Here is a 9,895-nt window from a genome sequence, read left to right on the forward strand (position 1 = left end):
GGGAAAAGATAAGTAATTATTGGAAAGAAAGGGAAATGAATGCTTGTAAAGATGAGGTGCCCAAATATAACAAAGTGGTTTAGGATGCATTAAATATATTTAAAAAAAAAAAAGAGGGAAAGAAGATGTTCTTTTAGTAAGTATATACTTGCTGGAAATACGGCCCCACCAGTCAACTGACTATTTGTTGAAGTGATTCTAGCAGGGATCCTTTAAATCACTTTCCTCTTCCTTTGTTACCTTATCCTTCAAGTATTCTGGGGTTTAGCAAATTGTTCAGAAGAAGATCATATACTGTAATTTTTTCTATTACTATCATGAACCAGGGCATTTGAACAAGTAAATCACTGGGGAATATTAATCCCAGTTTGTCCTAGGGTCTGGTTTCTACCAATTTGCATTGGTGCATTGAAGCATTCTGTAGTTTTGTTGCTTGAAAAAATAAGCTGCAGCACTATATTTACCCAATCACTCTCACACAGCAAATTCAATCAGCAGAATTTGCTCCGCAGCCGCTAGTTTGGTTTTTGGTGGTGGTGGTGAATTATACAATGACAACCTGATCTCCTTTTATGATCACGTGACCCGCCTGGTGGATGAGGGGAAGGCTGTGGATGTGGTCTACCTGGACTTCAGCAAAGCCTTTGACACCATCTCCCACAGCATACTCCTGGAAAAGCTGGCAGCCCAAGGCTTGGACGGGAGCACCCTGTACTGGGTTAGGAACTGGCTGGAGGGCTGGGTCCAGAGAGTGGTGGGGAAAGGTGTTGCGTCCAGTTGGCGACCGGTCAGTAGTGGTGTTCCCCAGGGATCAGTGTTGGGCCCAGTTCTGTTTAATATCTTTTGATGGTTGATGATTTAGATGAGGGGATTGAGTCCATCATCAGCAAATTTGCAGATCACACTAAGCTGAGGGGGAGTACCGATCTGTTGGAAGGCAGGAGGGCTCTGCAGAGGGACCTGGACAGGCTGGAGAGTTGGGCTGATTCCAACAGGATGAGGTTCAACAAGGTCAAGGGCCAGGTCCTGCACTTTGGCCACAACAATCCCCTGTAGCACTACAGGCTGGGCACAGAGTGGTTGGAGAGCAGCCAGACAGAGAGGGACTTGGGAGTCTGGATTGACAAGAAGCTGAACAGGAGCCAGCGGTGTGACCAGGTGACCAAGAAGGCCAATGGCATCCTGGTCTGTATCAGGAACAGTGTGGCCAGCAGGACCAGGGAAGTGATTCTTCCCCTGTAGTCAGCACTGGTGAGGTCACACACTGGTGCTGGAGCAGGTCCAGAGGAGAGCAATGAGGCTGGTGAAGGGACTGGAGTACAAGTCCTATGAGGAGAGGCTGAGGGAGCTGGGGCTGTTCAACCTGGAGAAGAGGAGGCTCAGGGGAGACCTCATCGCTCTCTCCAAATACCTGAAAGGAGGTTGTAGCCAGGTGGGGGTTGGTCTCTTCTCCCAGGTAACCATCAGCAAGACAAGAGGGCATGGTCTCAGGTTGTGCCAGGGGAGGTTTAGGTTAGATATTAGAAAGAAATTCTTTACAGAGAGGGTAATCAGGCATTGGAATGGGCTGCCCAGGGAAGTGGTGGATTCTCTGTCCCTGGAGGTTTTTAAGATGAGACTGGATGTGGCACTTAGCGCCATGGTCTAGTAACCACGGTGGTAGTGGATTAAGGGTTGGACTTGATGATCTCAGAGGTCCCTTCCAACCCAGTTGATTCTATGAATTCACAAGGTGACTAATAGCAGATACTTGCTATTAGCATAGCAGTTTAAATAACTGAAACTGTAGTATATTTTCTGCTGTCCTTTTTTAGCATAAGCAATACAGTTTACAAATCTATACTGAGAATTGTCAGGACATTGGAACAAGGTTGAGTACCCTAAAGGTAGGTCAAATGATATTTCAGCTGGAAAGTACTAGAAGTTCAAATAGTACATGAATCATTTAAACCCAAATTGAATGCAGCAGTCAATAACACTCTTTTGGGAGTAATCTTGCACTTGCAGAGGGATCTGTCTCTTAGCAAGGTAGCCTAAGGGTTGATCTAACGTTTGCCTGAGGGTTGACCCTGAACCCAGCAGCCCAGAATATGGGAAGACCTTAGGTAAGAGTTCCTGTTCCTGTGCATTTCCTCCCTCCATCCCCAAACTGGACTGCGCACTTAGCCATCATATCTGGAGACCTGGCTCATATATCAGCACTTTGCTCCTTAGCCACCTTTTCACTATCCAAAGCCTTAAATCAAAAGGCGTGGGAACATGAACCCAAGATCGTTCATTTCACTATAATTTCAAACCCTTACCTTTCTTTTCTCTTTTATTCCCCTCACAACTTTTGAACTGGCAGAACAAGTGCAATTGGGATGTTAGCCTTGACCAAGTGTCCTCATGGAGATCCACAGCCTGGTCAAGAAAAGGGACGAAGAAGGTGGTCACATCCTGTTCTGCCTTTTAGTTGCCAGCTGAATGGTAGGCACACATGTGGATTCCCACATGAGACACATCTGCACTAGGAACATTTAACTTTCCAGCTCATTGGCCACTGGTCAAATTCTTGTTTTTGATTTAGGTCCTCTGTCCTTACCGTGCTTGGGAACATACTTTAAATGACAACCACAGCAGCCTAGTAGGCTAAATTATGAGATCCCTGTGTTACCCAGTAGTAAATGAGACAGAGGTTTCATGCTTGTTCCTCAATGGGTGTTTGCTCAGAGAGGCTGCGTGTCTCCACACAGGATGCATCCTTCCCCAGCACTGGGTGTTTGAGGTAGGTCAGCCCCTTGTGCCAAAGAGAGATTCTGTAGATACAAAATTGGGCTAAGGTTTCCACAAGGGAAAATATATCACTGCTGCTATAAAGATCTCAACTTACTCTTTTCAGTGATTTATATACTGCTAGTGTATAAACCTTTTTGTCCCTATATGAACTGCAAATGGTAGCCACATTTTTTTCAGATATGACAGGCTCATGAAATAGGTTATTTTTTTCCATTAGAACACATGCCATTAAATCCATTATCCCTTCTAGTTTCTCTGTCAGGGCAATCTGTCTCTGCTTTGCTACAGTTAATGCCACTATTAATTAATCTTATCCTTAATTCATAACTCACATATTTTTTAAAGTAAATGTACAGCTTGTAATGAGCTAGACTGACAGATTTTGAGATCAAAGGCACAGATCCTCAGATACACATGCACACTTAATTGCTATTTAGGTAGCCAGTTTTCCATTGATTTCTGTAGTTGTTAGGTGACAAAGTATCTTTGAAGATCGGTGCCAAAGTTTAGATTCATGTATTAGTTATAGCACAAAGTTCCCATTACTAGATCCATTTTGAAGGAGGCTGTTTCTAAAAGTGTTAGAACATAGCACAGGCTCTGTAGTCCATTCAGTCTCCAACCTTGCTGCAAGGATGTGAGTGTAACTCTACTTGCGAGCACAGCTTTGTGATCAGACAAAAGTTTCTACTGTGCTGATGGCTGAACATTCAGTTCCAATACTTCTCACGTAGATCATGGAATCATAGACTTATTAAGGTAGGAAAAGACCTCCAAGATCAAGTCCAACCTTTGACCAAACACCACCATGCCCACCGAACCACATAGCAAAGAGCCATGTCTACTTGTATTTTGAACACTTCTGGGAATGCTGACTCTACTACTTCCCTAGGGAGCCTGTTCCAATGCTGAGCCACTCTTTCAGTGAAGAAATTTTTCCTAATATCCAACCCGAACCTCACCTTGAGCAACTTGAGGCCATTCCCCTTGTCCTGTCAGCAGTTGCCTGGTGAAGAGGCTGACCCCTACATAGTCACAATCTCCTTTCAGGTAGTTTTAGAGAGGGATAAGGTCTCCCCTCAGCCTTCATTTCTCCAGGCTTAACAACCTCAGCTTCTTCAGCCACTCCTCATAAAACTTATGCTCCAGACTCTTCACCAGCTTTGTTGCCCTTCTCTGGACACACTCCAGCACCTCAATATCCTTCTTGTAGTGAGGGGCCTAGAACCAAACACAGGATTCAAGGTGTGGCCTCACTACTTCCAAGTGCATGGGGACAATCACTGCCCGGGTTCTTTTGGCCACATTCTTTCTGACACAAGCCAGGATACCATTGGCCTTCTTGGCCACCTGGGCACGCTGCCACCTGCTAACCAGCACCCCCAGGTGTGGATGGAAAGAGCTGCATGCTCCCTTCAAAACCAGTGTACAGGGATAAAAGTCAGAAATTTCCATCTGTGATTAATTCTGTATTCAAAATGATGAGGAGGTGGGGGAGCCTTTGCAATTCATAGAGGACACTTAGCTCAGTCTACACTTGTCTTCTTACATTGTTTTCTGTGGATAGGAGAGAACATCCATTCTGCTGAAAATGGGTGAGCTTTTTAAAATACTGTGGCTGAAGCAGCAATGTATGACAGGCTTCAGCACTGCAGTATTTTCCGTTCCACAGGGTGGCACACAGTGGCACACTGTCTGTCCCTACACAGCACAGCATGCCAGAGTGCCCTAGCCTTTAAGCAGCTCCAATGAAGTCAGCCATGACTCTGAAGTTAAGCATCCCTTAAGTGATCTGTTGGATCGGGTCAGAGTGCTAAGTGAGTTTTTTTAGATTGTATCTCAAACGTCTTAGCCTGAAGAACTCTACTTTATGTTCTGAAGGGAGGTGCTTACTTTTACACACTAGATTATATTAATGAGTGATACCCAGATACTCCCAATTTCTGTATGAACAGAGGTAATAGGACCCCTCCTATCTTTCCTCAAGTTTGCTTACTCATATAACAGAGTGTGATCAAACTCTAAGGCAAGCTTGCTGTAAGGGTAGAAGAACCTTCCAGAAGATTTATTACAAGGAGATGAGGGCTTATTTCGCTTAGAAAGACTTTCCTGCCTGGAAGAGGCACCTTTCCCAGAGACAGTTTTATATGTTTTCTCCTCCTGCATTCCAGAGAAAGTCTCCCCATTATGAGAAAAAGATAAGCCCTTCAGACATCTTTGAAGACCCCCACAGAGGGAGTGCTGGGCATGATAAAACCCTGAGCACAATAAAGGGTTGTGTCCTTCCCTAGGCCCAGTGTTTGAAATGCCATTAAGGTTAATGTTCTTAAAGTCTATTGTTCTCAACTTTGGAAATAAATTTTCCTACAATCCTTCCACTGCTTGGCATTTTGGAGGTACCTGTGTGTTATCTTTCTACACACTTGCTATGGCCTGTAGTAAAATTTTCCATCCAATAATACTATAATCACACTGTATTGCATAATAATATTGCACTGCAATATTTGTCATATAAAAAAGCAAAATGCTTAGCACATGGATAAGAATCATTCCAATGTAGTAGCAGCTTTAGTGGAGGCTGAAATACCTTTATTCCACAGAAAAAAAAAAAGCAGAAAGTAACTCCCTTTCAGTTACCGGGTGATGTAGCCCTATAGACATGCTAGGCAGGCACTGAGCTGCTCCCTTACATTAGGGGTCACTTGTGCCACTTAGCCTCATTCCCATGGAGGACAGGAGTCACGTGGGACTGACCAAGCACTCTCAGTTGTATTCCTCATCATACGAAATGAAAGAATATTAAAGGAGCTTGACATCCTACTTCAAAGGTCAACAAATAACTCTCCATATATAAAACAACTGACAGTGGACAATGGGCACAGCTTCACAGCTTTGGCCCTGCGCTGGCTGTACTTTAAAACAAAGTGACAGGAAATAATAAGGTTTAAATTGGTGAATTGGCTTGTGCGTACTGGGGATTAACCTGCAATACACATTGCACCCAAATTACAGAACTTCAGAGATGAGCTGCTTTAAAGCATTGTAGCACACAGTCTGACTGCAATGATGCCTCATTTATGGAAATACTAGTATACCTCATTATTCTCCCACAGTCACATCATAAACTTAGATTAAAATCTTAAACTACCTTGCAATAAAATTGAGTGGTCTTAGAAGATAAATATGGTCAAAAATGATAAGCTGTGTGATAGAGAAAGTGAAATGCATCAGCTAAGATCTGGTCTAAATGTTGTATTTTTACTAGTACATCAACATCAGTATTTATGAATGAAATGAAGTACAAAGAGCGAAAGGATGACTCACACATTTCTGTTTCTTAAACAAAAGAACAGGATGAAACAACTGTGCTGCTTGCATCCTTCCAAACACTCCCTTTAACAACCCAGATGTGGCTTTCACAGAGAAAATGAGTGGCAGCACATAGATCTTCGTCTCACTGTACGTCTCCCGGTGACGTGAGGAACTACCGTGCAGCCACTAACACGCTCAGAGGTCACACACAGTAGGTAGTGAGTTCAGCAGCAGCAAGTAACAGAAATGACAAGATGCTCTGTAGCCTTCTAAATCTGCTGCTGTTTCCCTTTCTAGATATTCTAGTGTGTGTGTGTAGGGGGGGCATTGCTCCAGGAAATTCAGCCTGAGTTCACATGAAATGGGGCTGGCAGTGTGACAACACAAGTGATGTAAGCTTGATGGGTTCAAGGATTCTCAAGCATAGGATTCAAAATAAATTAAGCTGTGTATAAATAAGGACACTTACTCTGGGAAAGATAAGATTCAGGTGAGGGAGAGAACAGGGCAATGCAATTAATAGTTATTACACTAAAGAACCTTTATCACCAGCAAACAATATCATTAGGGTTGAAGACAGTAATTTGAGCAAATAGTTCTATTCATATGCTTTAGTTGAAGTAGATCCCATCAGTCTATATAGTGCGCTGATGAAGCTATATTCTTTGGATCTGAGAGTTCCCACTGTTTGGGTTTTCATTGACTTTTTAATATCTTCATTCACTTCTTCCACTCCCCCCTGCTAAGCAGAACATGAGGATGACATCTGACATAGCATGGTCAATTCCAAGCATTTAAAATCTGAAAGGAGCACTCAAAATACCAGAAAGATTGACTAGTATAAAAAATCAATAAGCTAAATTATTTCCAAATCAAAATAATATTCCATCTTATTTTTCTGCGTGTAAGTTTCATTGTTTGAGGAGGTGCTCTGTTAACTACGGTGCCTTGAAGCTTACTCTGACCATGACAAAATAAAGATCCACTTTCACATATTGATACACCTCCAGAAGCTGAGGCATTGCAAAAGGCAATAGTGCTGTGTTAGTTCCTTGGCTGACTGCCCTTCTGTGCTCACCAAGCCTTCTTCAATCTATCCTCTCTAACTGGGTACCCTTGAGAGTAACAGCACCACATTTTTAAGGGATTTTTTTCCCACTATTACCCCTATCTTCAAAGTGCAAATTTCTCCTTAAGCAGGTGTCTCCTTCGTAAGTCAAAAGCTGAAAGCTCCAACAGTGTCTTCCTCATGATTAGGGAGATGTGGATTTCTCTCCTGCCCTCCAGAAAGACTCCATCCCTCTTTTCATTTTCAAATTATCTGTTGGTTAATGAGCAGCACCTCAGGCTGTCAATCTCTGAAGAGGCACAGTGTCACAGGGATGGAATATCTGCCTCTACGTATTTAATCACACAATGCAATTTTAATCAACATGCTAGAAAGCCCACATGAAAATAGAGGACAGATCATGCTACAGTTAAATAGTGATTTTGGTGTTGAGATAAAAAATGGATATTAATGTTCATGTTGCAAAGGAAAAGTGTACTTCACAGTACATAAATTAAATATATAAAGTTTGTTATTTTATAATACATCTGTCTGCATATTTTAGAGTATTGTTCTGTTTTATTACATTTCTGATCAAGACTAATGCTCATTAAAAAATCTAATATGACAATGAAAAATTTTATATAGAAAATTCTTGTCCTCTATTACAATTGCTATCTGCTCCACTTTTTGGAAACCACAGCAAATTAGACTTGGCCATGGTAATCTTAATTATATCTTGAAATAGATGATGTTGGAAATATATTGAATAAACTCTTTTGGTGAGATTGCCTTTGCCTCTTAATTTAAAATCTCTATGTTCATATTCTTGCATTATTTAAATTACAAAAGGCAGGCATCTGAAAAACGGGATGCTTTGTTGGGCAGTCATAGTCATGAAAATTCATTCAGTTGTGAGAGGGGTCAAAAAAACAGGGGAGAAAAAAAATGCTTGCTGATCAAAATGTAACATAAGCTGCACCATTCCATTTAAGCAGCAGAATGCATAGACTAAAAAAGTTGCATATGATCTCAAAATTGTGTTTCTACGAATTTGTCATACTTTTAGCTAGAGAGCAGTTGTAACCCAATGCTTTACCTTTTTTATTTAGAGAAGACAAGAAATAGGGGCCATTTTAATAGGTGACACAAGCACTCTGCATATCAGGTGGCTGTTGCGAAGGTGACAGATGAGAACACCCCCAGATTCAACACCCTTTTTTTCCTCCGAAGTTGTATTAAAGTGAAATATTGACTCTGCACTCATCTAAAAACTTGACCAAGGTTTTATCTCATCTCATTTGGCCTATAAGAAGCATGAAACAGATCATGACACAGCAAAATGGGTCAGCTGCTACCAAGGTCACTTTGTAAGGTGACTGCTGGCATCAAAGCATCATCTGGGTGCTAAATGTCTTGCAGCATTCCCTGAGTGGGGGAACTTGCAGAGTTGCTCCAAGAAAAGTAGTCAGGACATCTGCACATTTAGTGCAGGTGATGCAACTGGCAAGTTCAGCTATGTCACACTCAACAAGATATGATGATAAAAGGGGATTCTTGATATTAAGCACTGCCATGAGCTACATGAACGACACCGTTTCACTCCCATGGCGTTACTGCCCCTTGATTAAGGATGTGTTCAAACAACACCTAGAGGAAGGGTCCCAGAGCAGTGATGCAGAATGTGCCCAGGCCTCCCTGTACAGCAGCCCTTTGAAGAGCCAACAAGCTGTTAGTGGGCACTTGAAGGCATGTTAGGCTGCTGGAATATGTTTTGTGAACCGCTTAATAAAAATTGTAAATTAATCATCTGTTCCAACTGAGTATGAAGTTTGCAATCTACAGGTGATATGCTGAACCACAAACCAAACTATATTGAGCAAAGCTGTCTAATCTTCTACCTCCAATGTAGAGGTTTTCATAATCTCTTCATGGAATCAACAGCGTTAGGCAATTTTGCATGTCTTCTTTTCTTTCATCCTTTCACTGAATTGCCTTGAAAGACTGAAGTACACCTTATTATGTACTCTGTAAAAATATTTTTCACTAACCAAGCACTATCTCCTTTAACTTCTTAAGGTAATTAAACTTCCAGAGACATCTGCCTGTGCCATCTTTATGATTATGTTTCCTTGAAGACATTCAGTATTCTACAATTGAAACAGCAACTGCTCTGTTTAGTCAACCCACTAACAAACTGGCAAAAGAGGTTATGGGGGAGGCCAAACCCCACAATGCCACTGAGCCTAATCAAAGTGAGGTTCTCAACTGTTCAACTCTTCCTTCAATCAGACTCAAAGAGCCCAGCCAATGCTACTCAGATCAAAGACAAACATATTTTGAAACTGTGGATTTCTAGGCTTTCTTCTCTAATCTCAGACCACAGTGCTAAGCTTTAGATGAAACTACGCCTTGATCAGACTGGTTAAAGGAAAATATTCAACACTTGCTGCTGTTCACCTCGTCATGTTAGACATCAGTGACATTCACCCTTGCAAAAAGAAAAAGTGGTCTCAGGCTCAAAATCTTTGGGTAATTAAGAGCTCTGTACTGGTGCAAGGGTGTACTGCCACGATGTGACTTGGAGCAGGTGTTGCTGTTAGTGAGGTGACAACCTTCTCCAGACCACCAGTAAATCTAGAGCTGATGTGGCATCTCTGGCTGACACTTGACTCAGATGGACTACCAAATAAGGTCAGTAGCAATCACAGCTCCACCACAACACTAAGGAATAGAGATCATTGTCATAAGGACATT

The sequence above is a fragment of the Manacus vitellinus genome, unplaced genomic scaffold, assembly GCF_001715985.3.
Source record: "Manacus vitellinus isolate BGI_N305 unplaced genomic scaffold, ASM171598v3 scaffold_1_pilon, whole genome shotgun sequence".
NCBI classification, from domain to species: Eukaryota; Metazoa; Chordata; class Aves; order Passeriformes; family Pipridae; genus Manacus; species Manacus vitellinus.